Genomic DNA, 12807 nt, shown 5'->3' with positions numbered 1-12807 from the left:
AAATTCAGTATTACTAAATAACCTGGCTTGTAATCGATTATTGTGAAATCAGCCCGGCTGTGAGAAATGCTGTTTTGAGTCAGCCCAACATAGTGAGTTTCATAACAACGGAGGAAAAAAAGGAGGACTGGCATTGGAAACAAAGTCTAATGGATTGCAGTTGTATGTATGACTAAGTCACTGGGAACAGAGGATCCATTCAGCTCCCTGAATGTTAATGAGATTCAGGTCATCTGTGCAATATTAAATAGAAGAAGTGTTTCTGACTTTATTGATATTAATTTAAAATAAAGACAATCTATGGTTTAAATATAAAATTAATGGTATGACTGATATGATATGTAGGACTGGATCTCTCAGGTTTTCCTTTTTAACCACTGATGATTTCCGACATCCACAAGCATTTATGTTTCATTTTTCCCATTAGCATTATAAAATATATACTAATATTAACACTTTTAAAATCTTACATTAACCTCTTTATCTATAACATTTTGCTTTTGATGTTATTTCTTGAATCTTTAGCACATAATGTAATATGCTGTATAGTACTAACTGTCAGCTGTTTTAAGGGAGTATCTTGGATGCATTTATTTATTTTTTATTACAGACTAATTATTCACACAACCCATCAATTCTGAGCTGAGGAGCATCCAAAAAGTCAAATAAAATAAAAGTCTAATTTCAACAGGTCATCGATAGCACACACTGCCTGTTTGAAGACCTGCTTCCGTACCAGTAATTGTGTGAATGCCTCACAGCATTCACACAATTGAGATCCTGTTTCTCTTTATTCTTTATCTTTTATTATTCTATTTGCTCCGTTTCTTTGCCGCTTAACTACTCCCTCAGTTTTCAGTCGATTTTCACCGTTCAAACTTTCAAACTGCTATTTCTGCTTTCGACTGCTATATCTTTTGGTGATGGTAACTTTTATACTTTTTGAGATATTCAGCTTTTTGTGCCATTTTTTGGCCCATTTTGCTGACAGGGACCACATTATCAGAGTGATCACTAGTTTTGCTTGCCAGGCTGAGCCATGTTTTAGCTCAGTGATATGAGCACCCGTTCTCAGACCAGGAGGCCCGGGTTTGAATCCCGCTTATGGCATCATTTTTTTTCAGTTAACACTTCAACTGTTTAAACTCTTTTCCACAAAAATTTCAGCTTTTTCACCTCTTTTTAGCAAAATTTTCAGTTTTTCACTACTTTTCAGCACAAATTCCAGCTTCTTGAGCTGTTTTTAGCACAAACTTCAGCTTCTTTTCCTCTTTTCAGCAGAAAGTCTGCTGAGTCACCTCTTTTCAGTACAATTTTAAGCTTTTTCACCTCTTCTTAGCACAATTTTCATCCTCTTCTGTTCTTATCAGCACAATCTTCAGCCTTTTCACCTCTTTCCAGCACAATTTAGCTTCTACTGCACAGTGCACGTTTTTTTTCTCTCATCATATCTTTGTTTGAGATTCTAATTGGTTTGGCGCAGTGGCGTGAGATCTGGTAGCAAGGGTTTGAGTACTACATGTGACAGATGCTGCACATCTTCCCTGCTTAGATGTAATCTGCTTTCTTGACACTCTTCAGTGTAGTCTTTCAAATAAAGCAGTTTTCAGCAGAGTTCAGCTTCTACACAGTGTTTTCAACAGATAGCTCTCCTTCTGCTGTTTTCAGATTCCGCTACACAGCATTCACACTGCATTTTCGCAGGAAATGCAGCATTTTCTAGTTTTATTTTATTTTATTTTATATTATTATTAGTCCTTTATTTATCCAGGTAAAAAATCTCATTGAGTTTAAAAATCTAATTTCCAAGAGAGGCTTGGCATCATGGCAACAAAATCAAAATACATGTACTACATAAGCATACAACACTTAAAACAAATACAATATCCTGTGCAGATGTCGAAGAAGTATATCTTTCATACTCATCTGATCTATCCAGGTTAGCTATTTAATAGGAATTCATGAGAAGGTGTATTTGCAATGGAAATTCTTTCAACCATTAATGCGCCCACTGTGTGCACATATTGCCTTGCACATCCTGCTCATTTGACTGATTCAAAATATGACTACCAGGAAAATAACACAGCAGAATAGTTGTGGTAGGTCGAGTAAAGTTGGGATCATTAAACATCAGTGTGACTGGATGATGCGAGCAAGATAATACAGGAAGTGGTGTGTTTGCTTGTTTTTGGTTGGTGATGTAAAAGTGACTACTGAGTTTGTCAAAGCCCAGTGCTTATCTTGCAGATAAGACTATCTCTAAAAAAGCTAAGCAAATGACTCAGAGGAGCTAACATTTGTTCAGCAGTGTGTACTCAAAAAAGATGTGCACGTATTTGTTAGAAAGTATTTTCCTGTTTTCCAAACATAATATCGAGACTTATTTACACCCAAACTTAGGACAGTTATCCTGCCGTTTAGAATAGAATATAATTCAACTTTATTGTCATTGCACATGTCACAAGTACAAGGCAACGAAATGCAGTTTGCATCCATCCAGAAGGGCTTTAGCCATGATATAGATATATTACAGAAATGGGTCTGTTATACGTATGAGGGTGCAAAAATGGGTTTACTATGGGTATGTTGTAATGTACATGGTATGAAGGTATGTTATGAATATGCTATAAGTATGTACAGGCTGTAGTGGGTATACAAGCTATGTACAGGCTATGAACAGAACAGGATATAAATATGAAACTATACAGGAATATGGAAGTTATAAACAGTTGTAAACAGTTGTAGAATTATAATTATTGTATTGTACAGGATGATTGTTTATACAGAAGTGCAGTTAAGATAAGTGAAATATGTGGCTACTTTCTACACAGCAAAATCTCCAGTGTTAAATTAACACTGGAGAGTGTCTATATGGGTCCACACCTCTGAGTGTTAAATACAACACTGTTGAGTGTTAAATTAACACTTCTGACAGTGTTATATGTTTAAAAGTAACCTAGTCAGTTTTGAAGATTAACAAAGACTAACACTGAGCAGTGCTGATTTTCTAACACTGGAAAATAACTCAAAATGTTAGAAATATTCCAGTGTTAGAAAATCAGCACTGCTCAGTGTTAGTCTTTGTTAATCTTCAAAACTGACTAGGTTACTTTTAAACATATAACACTGTCAAAAGTGTTAATTTAACACTCAACAGTGTTGTATTTAACACTCAGAGGTGTGGACCCATATAGACACTCTCCAGTGTTAATTTAACACTGGAGATTTTGCTGTGTACAGAGGCTATATAAAGTGCTAGTGGTTGTGGGTGTGTGTATGTTCAGTCCATTATTTTAACGTGGGTCAGATGTCGGCAGAGTTCAGGAGTCTGACAGCTGTGGGGAAGAAGCTGTTCCGGTACCTGGTGGTCTTAGTCCGGAGGCTCCTGTAGCGCCTCCCAGAGGGCAGGAGGGTGAAGAGTCCATGTGATGGGTGACTAGGGTCTTTGATGATTTTCCCAGCACTTTTCAGACAACGCTTCCTGTAGATGTCAATTATGGCTGGAAGTGGTGCTCCAGCGATGCGCTAGGTAGTTTTCACGACCCTCTACAATGCCTTCCAGTCCGAGACAGAGCAGTTCCCGTACCAGACTGTTATACAGTTGGTCAGGATGCTCTCGATGGTGCAGCAATACAAGTTCACCAGGATGTCTGAGGACAGGTGGTTCTTCCTCAGAGTCCTCTGGAAGAAGAGGTGCTGGTGAGCCTTCTTGACCAGCTTGGAGCAGTTGGTCGTCCAGGTGAGATCCTCGGAGATGTGGACTCCCAGGAACTTGAAGCTGCTCACACGCTCCACAGCCGTCCCTTTAATGTAGATGGGTGGATGTGGGTCAGCATTCCTCCTGTAGTCCACGATGAGCTCCTTGGTCTTCTCTGTGTTGAGCAGCAAGTTGTTTACGTCGCACCACTCAGCCAGACGATCCACCTCCTCCCTGTAGGCGGCCTCATCGTTGTCATTGATGAGGCCAATCACCATGGTGTCATCTGCAAACTTAATGATGGTGTTGGAACCATCGGTAGGTCTGCAGTCGTGGGTGAAGAGGGAGGAGAAGAAAGGGCTCATCACACAGCCTTGTGGTACACCGGTGTTCATTGTGATTGTAGATGAGCAGTGGTTATCGACATGTTGGGGCCGGTTGGTTATCAGTCTCTGGGGAAAACTACACATTTTCCTAATTGCAACAGCGAGATCGAAATTAACATATCACTTAACAGCAAATTACACTTTTTATTATACAATAATTTTTGGAAGTTAACTGCTGCACAATTAAAATATTCAGTATGAAATGGTGTCATGGGTATTTCTGCAGTTGGAAAAAGCAACGCACCAGCATTCATGATTTAGTATGAACAAGAGATTTGTTTGACTTTGTAGCCAGCAGTATTCATCAGAAACTTTACACAGATGTTTCCCCAAGGATGAAATCATATTTACTTTGGTGGTCTTCTTACTTTTCCTCTAGCACCATAATCAAGATTGCATTTGTGGCTTTGAGTGACAGGATTTCGAGGAACCATTTCGACAACCACTGGAAGGCCTGCCATGAACTATGGACCAAATATTTCCACTTCCACATGCATTTCCGTGAATATAACCAACTGAAAAAACCTCCCAGCTAACCTAAAGCAGGAAACAATATGTTAAAATATGTAAATAAGTACATAGATAATAACCATGAAAATGTATTCCCTGACAGCGTATAACATCGACAACCCGCTGAGATGGCTTTCCTTTAGCACCTACTCAGTGTGCCCTGTGGCCCCTTCTCATCCATCTCTCTCAGCAGCTCTGCATCATATCACCACTGTCCAGACACCAGGCAGGTTATTTTGGGCAATCCCTCTGACACCACCTTCTCGCTCTGCGCCTGGATAAAAGCATTCATACTCCTCCCACTTTAAATCCTTCCCACCTGTTGGAGCTGTCCGTCTCGTTGCTGACATGCCTGAACACATAGAGCTTTAACATTACTCCTAATAACTGCACTTAAAATCCCCCGGAGGTGTACTGTGAACGCTTGCGAAGTCATATGTTACACACAGATGGCACATGTAAAATGACCTGATCTCTCTGTCTATTTGAGCTGCGCTGGAGTGTGTTTGTTTTTTAAAAATACACCAGCTGTTCCACAGTTCAAATATTAATGGGATATAGCATAGATATTTCTTTTTCAAGGTAAATCATGGCGATCGTGGCTCAAGAGTTGGGAGTTTGCCTTGTAATCGGAAGGTTGCTGGTTCGAGCCCCAGCTTGGACAGTCTTGGTCGTTGTGTCCTTGGGCAAGACACTTCCCCTGTTGCCTACTGGTGGTGGTCAGAGGGCCCGGTGGCGCCAGTGTCCGGCAGCCTCGCCTCTGTCAGTGCGCCCCAGGGTGGCTGTGGCTACAATGTAGCTTGCCATCACCAGTGTGTGAATGGGTGGATGACTGGATATGTAAAGCGCTTTGGGGTCCTTAGGGACTAGTAAAGTGCTATATAAATACAGGCCATTTACCATTTTACCATTTAAGGTCTTTAAATCTAACAAAGTAGTTCCAGGTAAACAAATATATTGCCAAGGGACAAAAAAACTGTTAGATGATTCCTTGCTGGCCTTTTTGCATAACGGTATTTTGATATGACCCATCTGGTTGTGGTTACTTCTTGTAAAGAGCCAAACTCCTCTAATAATTCTCTTTCTGGCTGAATCACCACCTAATTCATCTTTAGGGCACCGTGGTAGCAATTTCGTTAAAATAAAGCCTCAATTGTTCGAAAGAGAAAAAAAAACTATTTTGGTCTTTCGCAATACCCATATTCAAATAACCAAATCGTTTACTCCCTGTGCTGATTAAAAACAATTGCAGCTTGTGAAAAGTCAGAAAAAGTGTCAGTATGACACAGTCTGTGCCAGTTCACATATTACTTCCAGGCTCTGAGTCAGCTCAGTTTCTCACAATCCACAACCTGAGCAATTCTGAGATGCAACTGTCAGCTTTTAAAAACAGGGAGAAATGCTTGCTAAGCTTGATGATTTGAGGAAGATTTTTTTTAGCATATAAAAGGAAATTGCATAACATTTAGTCTGTTTTTATGGTTATGAAAGTGTTCAGTTGTAAGAAAAAATACTTAAAATGTTCTACATTTAAGATCCAACATAACTAAAATACAAGTACTCATTTATACCATTAGACTGTTAGTGTAGCTGTATCATTGTTTAAGGCAATAGCTGGTTAAGGTAGGCTGAATTATAACAAGTGAATGTGCTGTTGTTTGGTAGCATGATCTACATATGCTCATCATATGAAATCTAAACCTGAAATGTATCTGCAGCTAAAAAATTAATACGCTTGAGTAAAGATATTATAATTGCATCTGTTATACAGTAAAATCACAACACGCTGAAAATTGTGTTGTACATACTGTAAAGCTACTAATATAGTAATTACATTACAATACTTTTTCATAAAAAATATCTTGTGTTAAAAGATTTTATGGACTATAAGGCTGGTTTTCAATAGCTGCAAATCCTTCAACACAAATATGTGTGTTTACAATCTTGTTATTTTTGTGTTTAATGCCCACTTCGGTCCATCGTTTCACGTCCAGCTTTCCCACCTTATAAATGATTACATTTGGCCAGAAAGTGAAAACGCACACACTATGACACCACTATCAGTGCTTACCTTTACCGTCACTGTTAACATCAGGCCATCTGACACCTCTCCTAGATGAATATGTCTCTTGTCCTCTTTGTTGTGAACACAGCCAACCCAACTGAGTCTGAGATGATGAGCACGTAGGCAAGACAGCTGCCCGTGCCACCAGAGGGTTCCATGACCCCCATCCAGAGCCTATTATCACCTTCTAGCCATTTCTGCGTGGCTCGATTCCACACCATTAAACCCTGTGTCAGCATTAGGCAGGCAAGAAATGTAGGAACCCAAGATGGGTATTTGGCATGAGGAGTTTAATAGAAACTCTGATTATGAACAAATCAGACGTTTAAAATGAGCCAAAAAGTCATAAAACATTGCACAGCTTTACAAGAGTGAACCAAATGGCAAGATCAGTTTGTTCATAACATTGCTAAGCATGTCAGCTGGGTCGTTTTTTTCTTCTTTCATGGAGAAGAATTGTAATTATTTGAAACCACTATATCATGGGGGCCAAATAACAGATTAGCATGGTGGTTGTGACTGACAAAGAAAAATAGTGTAGAATTTCCCTTTATTTGTTCTTTCTATGGCATTAGATTTGGAAATATATTAGAGAAGATTTGGCAAGTTTTCCATGGGCACAACCCACAATCTCAACTTTGCTTATATTTGTGGCACCAAGTAAGGGGAAATTAACAGGTTTTCCAACAGTATCAGATTTTTTGCCAAAAAATTGTTACAAAGAAATAATCGGCCAAAAACAAATTTTCTTATTTTTTGTGCTAAGTTTGGATATTTTCACAAAGCTGTTCAACATTTAAAGCTTGTGTACCCACTGGCCATTTCATTAGGCACACCTGTTCAGTTGTTTGTGTAAGCAAATATCTAACTGAGCGTTAAATTGAAGAAGAAAGGTGACTTAAGTGATTTTGAATGCAGCATGGCTGTTGTTTGCCAGACAGGCAGTCGTTAAATAAAGCTTCTTATAGCTGAGACAGTTGGCTAAAATTAAGCCAGTTCTTTCACTGCAGCACTTTGAGACAGTTATCCATGCCTGCCTTTGTTACCACTTGGCTGGATTACTGTAATGCACTTTATTTAGGGGTCAGTGCTTCATCCATTACTCATCTCCAGGGTGCAAAATGCTGCAGCTCATCTTTTAACTGGCACTCGAAATTTTGAGCACAATTTCCCTGTTTAACCTTCATTTCACTGGCTGCCCATTCCTTTTAGGACTCATTTTAAAATTCTTTGAATTGCTTTAATAAAAGCCCTCCATGACCGAGCCTCATCTTATCTCTCTGAGCTGCTCCAGCCTTATACACCCACCCGCTCTCTCGGGTCAGCTGATTAGCTGAATGTACTCAGCATAAACTTAGAGGAGACCGTGCTTTTTCTGTAGCAGCTCCCAAACTGTAGAAGGATCTGCCTCTAGAGATTAGGCAGGACTCTTTTCTGCCTGTTTTTAAATCACTTCACCTTCACCCTAGCCTGTTTTTTTTTTTTTAGTTTATTTTTATTTTAGTTGTTTTTTAGTTGAATGTATGTTGTTTTATATATTTTTCTTAATATATGGCTGTTTTAATATTTATTTTATTTTTGATTTTATTTTTGCCATTTTGTTTTATCTATTGTTCTTAACTTATTTATTGTACAGCACTTTTGGTCTCGTGTTGGCTGTTGGACTTACTAAAATTGGAGAACAGAATAATTTTTAAAAAATGGTCTGGTTTGCTCAGTCTCAATTTCTGCTGTGATATCGTGATGGCATGAACAGAATTTAATGTAAACAATATATAAATAGCAAAGATATGTTCATTATTTGGAAACATCACATACTAATCAAATCCTGGAAAATGCACTTTAACTGTAGTAGAATCTAAATATTAGGAGTCAGGGGTTAGCTACTAGCTTGAAATGAAAACCAGAACAAAAAAAAGTATGAGTCAGAACAAACTGTGTTTTATAACTTGACATGTCAGGCACAGTATGCAATTTCAAGCTACAAGCACAAGGATTTATTCTTAATATTTTTTAGGTACTGAATATCAATTAAGTATCGTCATTAGCGCCAAATGATGCAATTACAATATCAGCTACAGATGAGATTTATAGGTTTTTCCCAGCTAAGCATCAAATAATATTGAAATCCTCTTTGCAAGAGATCCTATGATCATCTTTTGCATGTTGAAATTCTAATTCTTTTAAGTGAAAACAGCTTACTAACTATTATTGTCTTTGTTCCAAGAGATAGTTCATTTGGTTTCTGGAACCAAAAACCCTTCTGGTCTCAGATCAGAAGAAGAAACCAAAACATTCTTTCCTTCCTTCTCTGTCTCTGCCCTGCATTCCCAATGTGCAAGAATAATAAAAAGAAGAAGAAGAAAAATAACAATATAAACATGAGTCTAATGTATATATTTTTAGTGTTCAGTTTCCCCAGCGGGGTGGCTTCTTCTACTAAGTTTGGTTCTTAAGCCCCTCTTTACAGGGGCCCTGCCAGTAGCCCAGACCTAAATAGACTACCCATATGATGCAGCAGGGCCTTCTCATAAAAGATGAACTCTCTCCATGCATGTTGCCCGCACCCACAACCCAGCAGCTGGGTCATTTGGAGTTACAACTATGAATGGTCTGCGTCAAGTGGGGGGTTGTTGGTGGGCTCTGGGTTTCCATGTATGAAGTTTTGATGACTCAGCACCTGGGAGATTTGGAAAATCCAGTTCTAAAAATGTAAGCCATCGTGTGAAGTGCCAAAAGTGTTACAGCAAGCGACCAGGCTGGCAAAGCAATTTTACTCCCTAATACAATTCAATCTATCATGGACAACAAGTGGTAAGACCACGAAACAGCCAGTGATGACTAATAAATGATAAGAAAGTGAACTGCATTGGGATCTAATGCCACATGACATCAAATACTTCAGACTTAGTTTCCTCTTTGATGATTCATCTCTTTTTGTTTTGCATCCTAAGAAGTAATATCCTATTCGAGCACAAAAGGTACAGCACAGAGCACAGCTGTCTGAGACTGAGGCGCTTATTATGCTCTTGTGAACTATGGTAACACGTTGGCAAGTCTGAGAACATTTTGCCCCAGCGATACTATAAAGCAGATGTTGTGCTGTGATTCAGCCCTTTCAGAAACTGACACGTGAAATTTCCATCCCTTCTACTGTGAGAAAAAATGTTTCAGCACAGCATCAAAGACTTTTTTTCCACTTTCATATCATCTAATTAAAGACACATACAAATGATCAGACTGAAAGAGGAAGTGTCTTCATCATTTTCATTCGTTTACTTCTGGTAAAGATACGGGGCTTAAAGCTATGACTGTCGTACTGTTCATCTGGGGAGGAAACTATTCCCTCCTGCATTTGTTTATCTGAAATGCACCTGGAGCTTTATGGTGGATAAGAGAAAAACACTCCAACTTCCATCACACCTGCACCTTCTCAAACCCAAAGGAAACATCCCTCAGGGCAGCTAGATGCCCAAAGGATGATCTTTATTTAGGAGAGCAGCTGAGGCCGCCGCTCTCCATCCACAGCTTGGCACAGTCCCTGAGAGCCAGAGTTTGTGATGTTGTTAACTCAATGAAAAATATTACAAGCTCTCAAATCCCCAGCTGCAATCAACAGGACTGTTTGTGTTGAGGTAGGAGGACAAAGACTTGACCTGCTTTGACACTCATGCACGCACCGGGTAAAATTAGTACTTGTGCAAAGCCACCCAACCTTTACTGGCTCATCCTCCTGAACTGTCACTCAGTGTTACAGGCTGTCAACGGTTTCAATTACAGTTAGCGTTCCAGTGGATCACTGGTAACCTGAGAACATAACCGGGAGACAGGCAGCGTAGAGAGCGGCTACATATTCCATCATAAAACGTGCATATATCACATAAATACACCTGAGAAGTTGTTCCGCTTTTTTCCCTCATTGCTTTTCACCCTCCGGTGGTTTAAGAGATATACACAAAACCCATTGGAGATTAGAAACTGCAATATTAAGCAAGAGCTAATGCAACCATGCGTATAACTGAAGTTCAGTGTATCAGTTTTAGTATAGTGCTTTATTTAAAGGCCATTTCTAGAGAAACAAATGCTATCTATGGGTGTATAAGGGCAATTGGCATGATCTGAATTATTTTTATTTGTTGATCTTTTCCTGATGGCATTTAAGGTCATCTTAGTAGCTGTAACTTAATCATAGCAATGAATGTGTGGCGTATTTTATCTTCTGGAGGTAGAACCCTAGGGCTCATGGCCAGACCCTTAAGGTCACTGTGGCAAATGAGTAACATAGAGAGCTGAGGCATCAGAGTTCAAGTGAATGTTTTAGCTATAACAGCTGTCATTTCCTTTAATAATTCTTCAGTATACATCTACTAATGCTTGTTAGTTTCTCTAAACATGAGAAAGACTTAAGATCATATAATTCAAGGCAGGAGTACCTAAAACCTTCTGCTTTTAATATTGCACAATGTTTTGTTTGAAAGCAACAGCCCCACTTGGAGTAAATAAAATTGAATCTGATTCATTAAGTAAAGGCAGATGCCTGCTGCAGGGTTCCCATCAACTTGCACTACTATGAAGAAGCAATAGCAATAGTGCAAGTTGATATGAAACTGTTTGTTCCTGGTTTCCTAAAGGAACAAACTGTGTGAAAATAAAACAAAAACAACGTTTCCCATAATGAAATAATTTAGGCCAAAAAATGGGATTCAGCTGCTTTTAACTTCTCCAAAACTCTTCAAAAAAAAGGAATTCAGGAAATGGAGGGCAACAGAGGAATGCTTTTGGAACACCACAATGACTCACTTTTGGTGGAAAAAAAAAGAAAGAAAGAAAGAAAGAAAGAAAGAAAAGAAAAAAAAAACAGAAAAAAAAACTTTGCCATGTCTGCTCTCTTTGAGACAGGGAGAGTCAGTGTGACCGTGTGGCATACATTTCTTTTGGAAGAATTTTATTTTACACTATAAAAATATTTTCAACTTCTGCATCTTTGCTGTGTGTTTTTTATAGTGTTCTGCATGAACAAACCAGGCTCATGCACACTTTATGTTGTTCTAATTTGCTGTTTTCCAGCCTTTTTGATGTATTTTATCTTTTAAAATTTTTCCAGGATGAATATATGTGTTTATTCTACACTGCCCAGCTTCTCACTGCCTGCTCAGTTATAGAAGTGGTAACCTGGGAAAAGTAAAATGGGACTTTTCACACTCAGTAGAAAATGGACCGATGTAGTAAGGTCAAAGTAAAACCCACAGCATGAACTCTAACAACTGTGTCAACCTCTGTTTTGCCAGTAGACACTGTGTTTATGGACAACACTGCTTACTCTTAAGTAATACATATGTTCTGTTTGTTGTCATTTTTAAAATTTTGTCTTGGGTTTTTGGGCAAATTGATTATGCGGAAATATTAACGGGAGGATTTAACCTTAAACAAAAGTATATTTTCTCACTCATGTTGCATGTCGGCAGCACGGTGGCACGGTGCAACGGTGCAGTACAAAGACATGCAATTAGTGGGGATAGGTTAATTGGAAACTCTAAATTGGCCATAGGTGTGAATGCGGGAGTGACTGTGAGCGCGAATGGTTGTCTATGTCTATGCGTTAGCCCTGTGATGGACTGGCGACCTGTCCAGGGTGTACCCCATCTCTCGCACTAAGACAGCTGGGATAGGCTCCAGCGCCCCCCGCGACCCTGAAAAGGATAAGTGGAAGCGAATGGATGGATGCATGTCACATGTCAACAAGCCATGAAGACAAGGTTTCATGTTCTAAGATTTTAGAACTTTGTTTGGGGCATGGAGTGGAAATGTTCAGTTAAAATTATAAAACTCTTTCACAGTTAAAAGGTGAAAATCTTTCAGCATGGCATTTAAAAACATACCATTACATAAAGCAGGGGAAGTACAATGCTCTTTGGTACAGTCCATAAAACAGCACTCATATGTTGGCTGTGAGATGGGACCATGTGTTATTGTACACAGTTGTCAGGCTTCATGGATGACACTGAATGTAAACATAATTGTTGTTCGTTTAGAAAAGAAAAAGCAGTTTCTAAACGAACATAACATTTCACTGAAATGTTAAAGAAACCATTTCAGTGTAAACTGTTTACAGTGTGTTCTTTGACTCAGTAGGAAAAACCTCACATGCA

This window comes from Mchenga conophoros, linkage group LG11, assembly GCF_057382185.1.
Source record: "Mchenga conophoros isolate Kocher_MC1m ecotype Shallow Benthic linkage group LG11, M_conophoros_male_GT1.1, whole genome shotgun sequence".
NCBI classification, from domain to species: Eukaryota; Metazoa; Chordata; class Actinopteri; order Cichliformes; family Cichlidae; genus Mchenga; species Mchenga conophoros.
The sequence above is the reverse complement of the archived record's forward strand: the minus strand, read 5'-3'. Positions refer to the sequence as shown.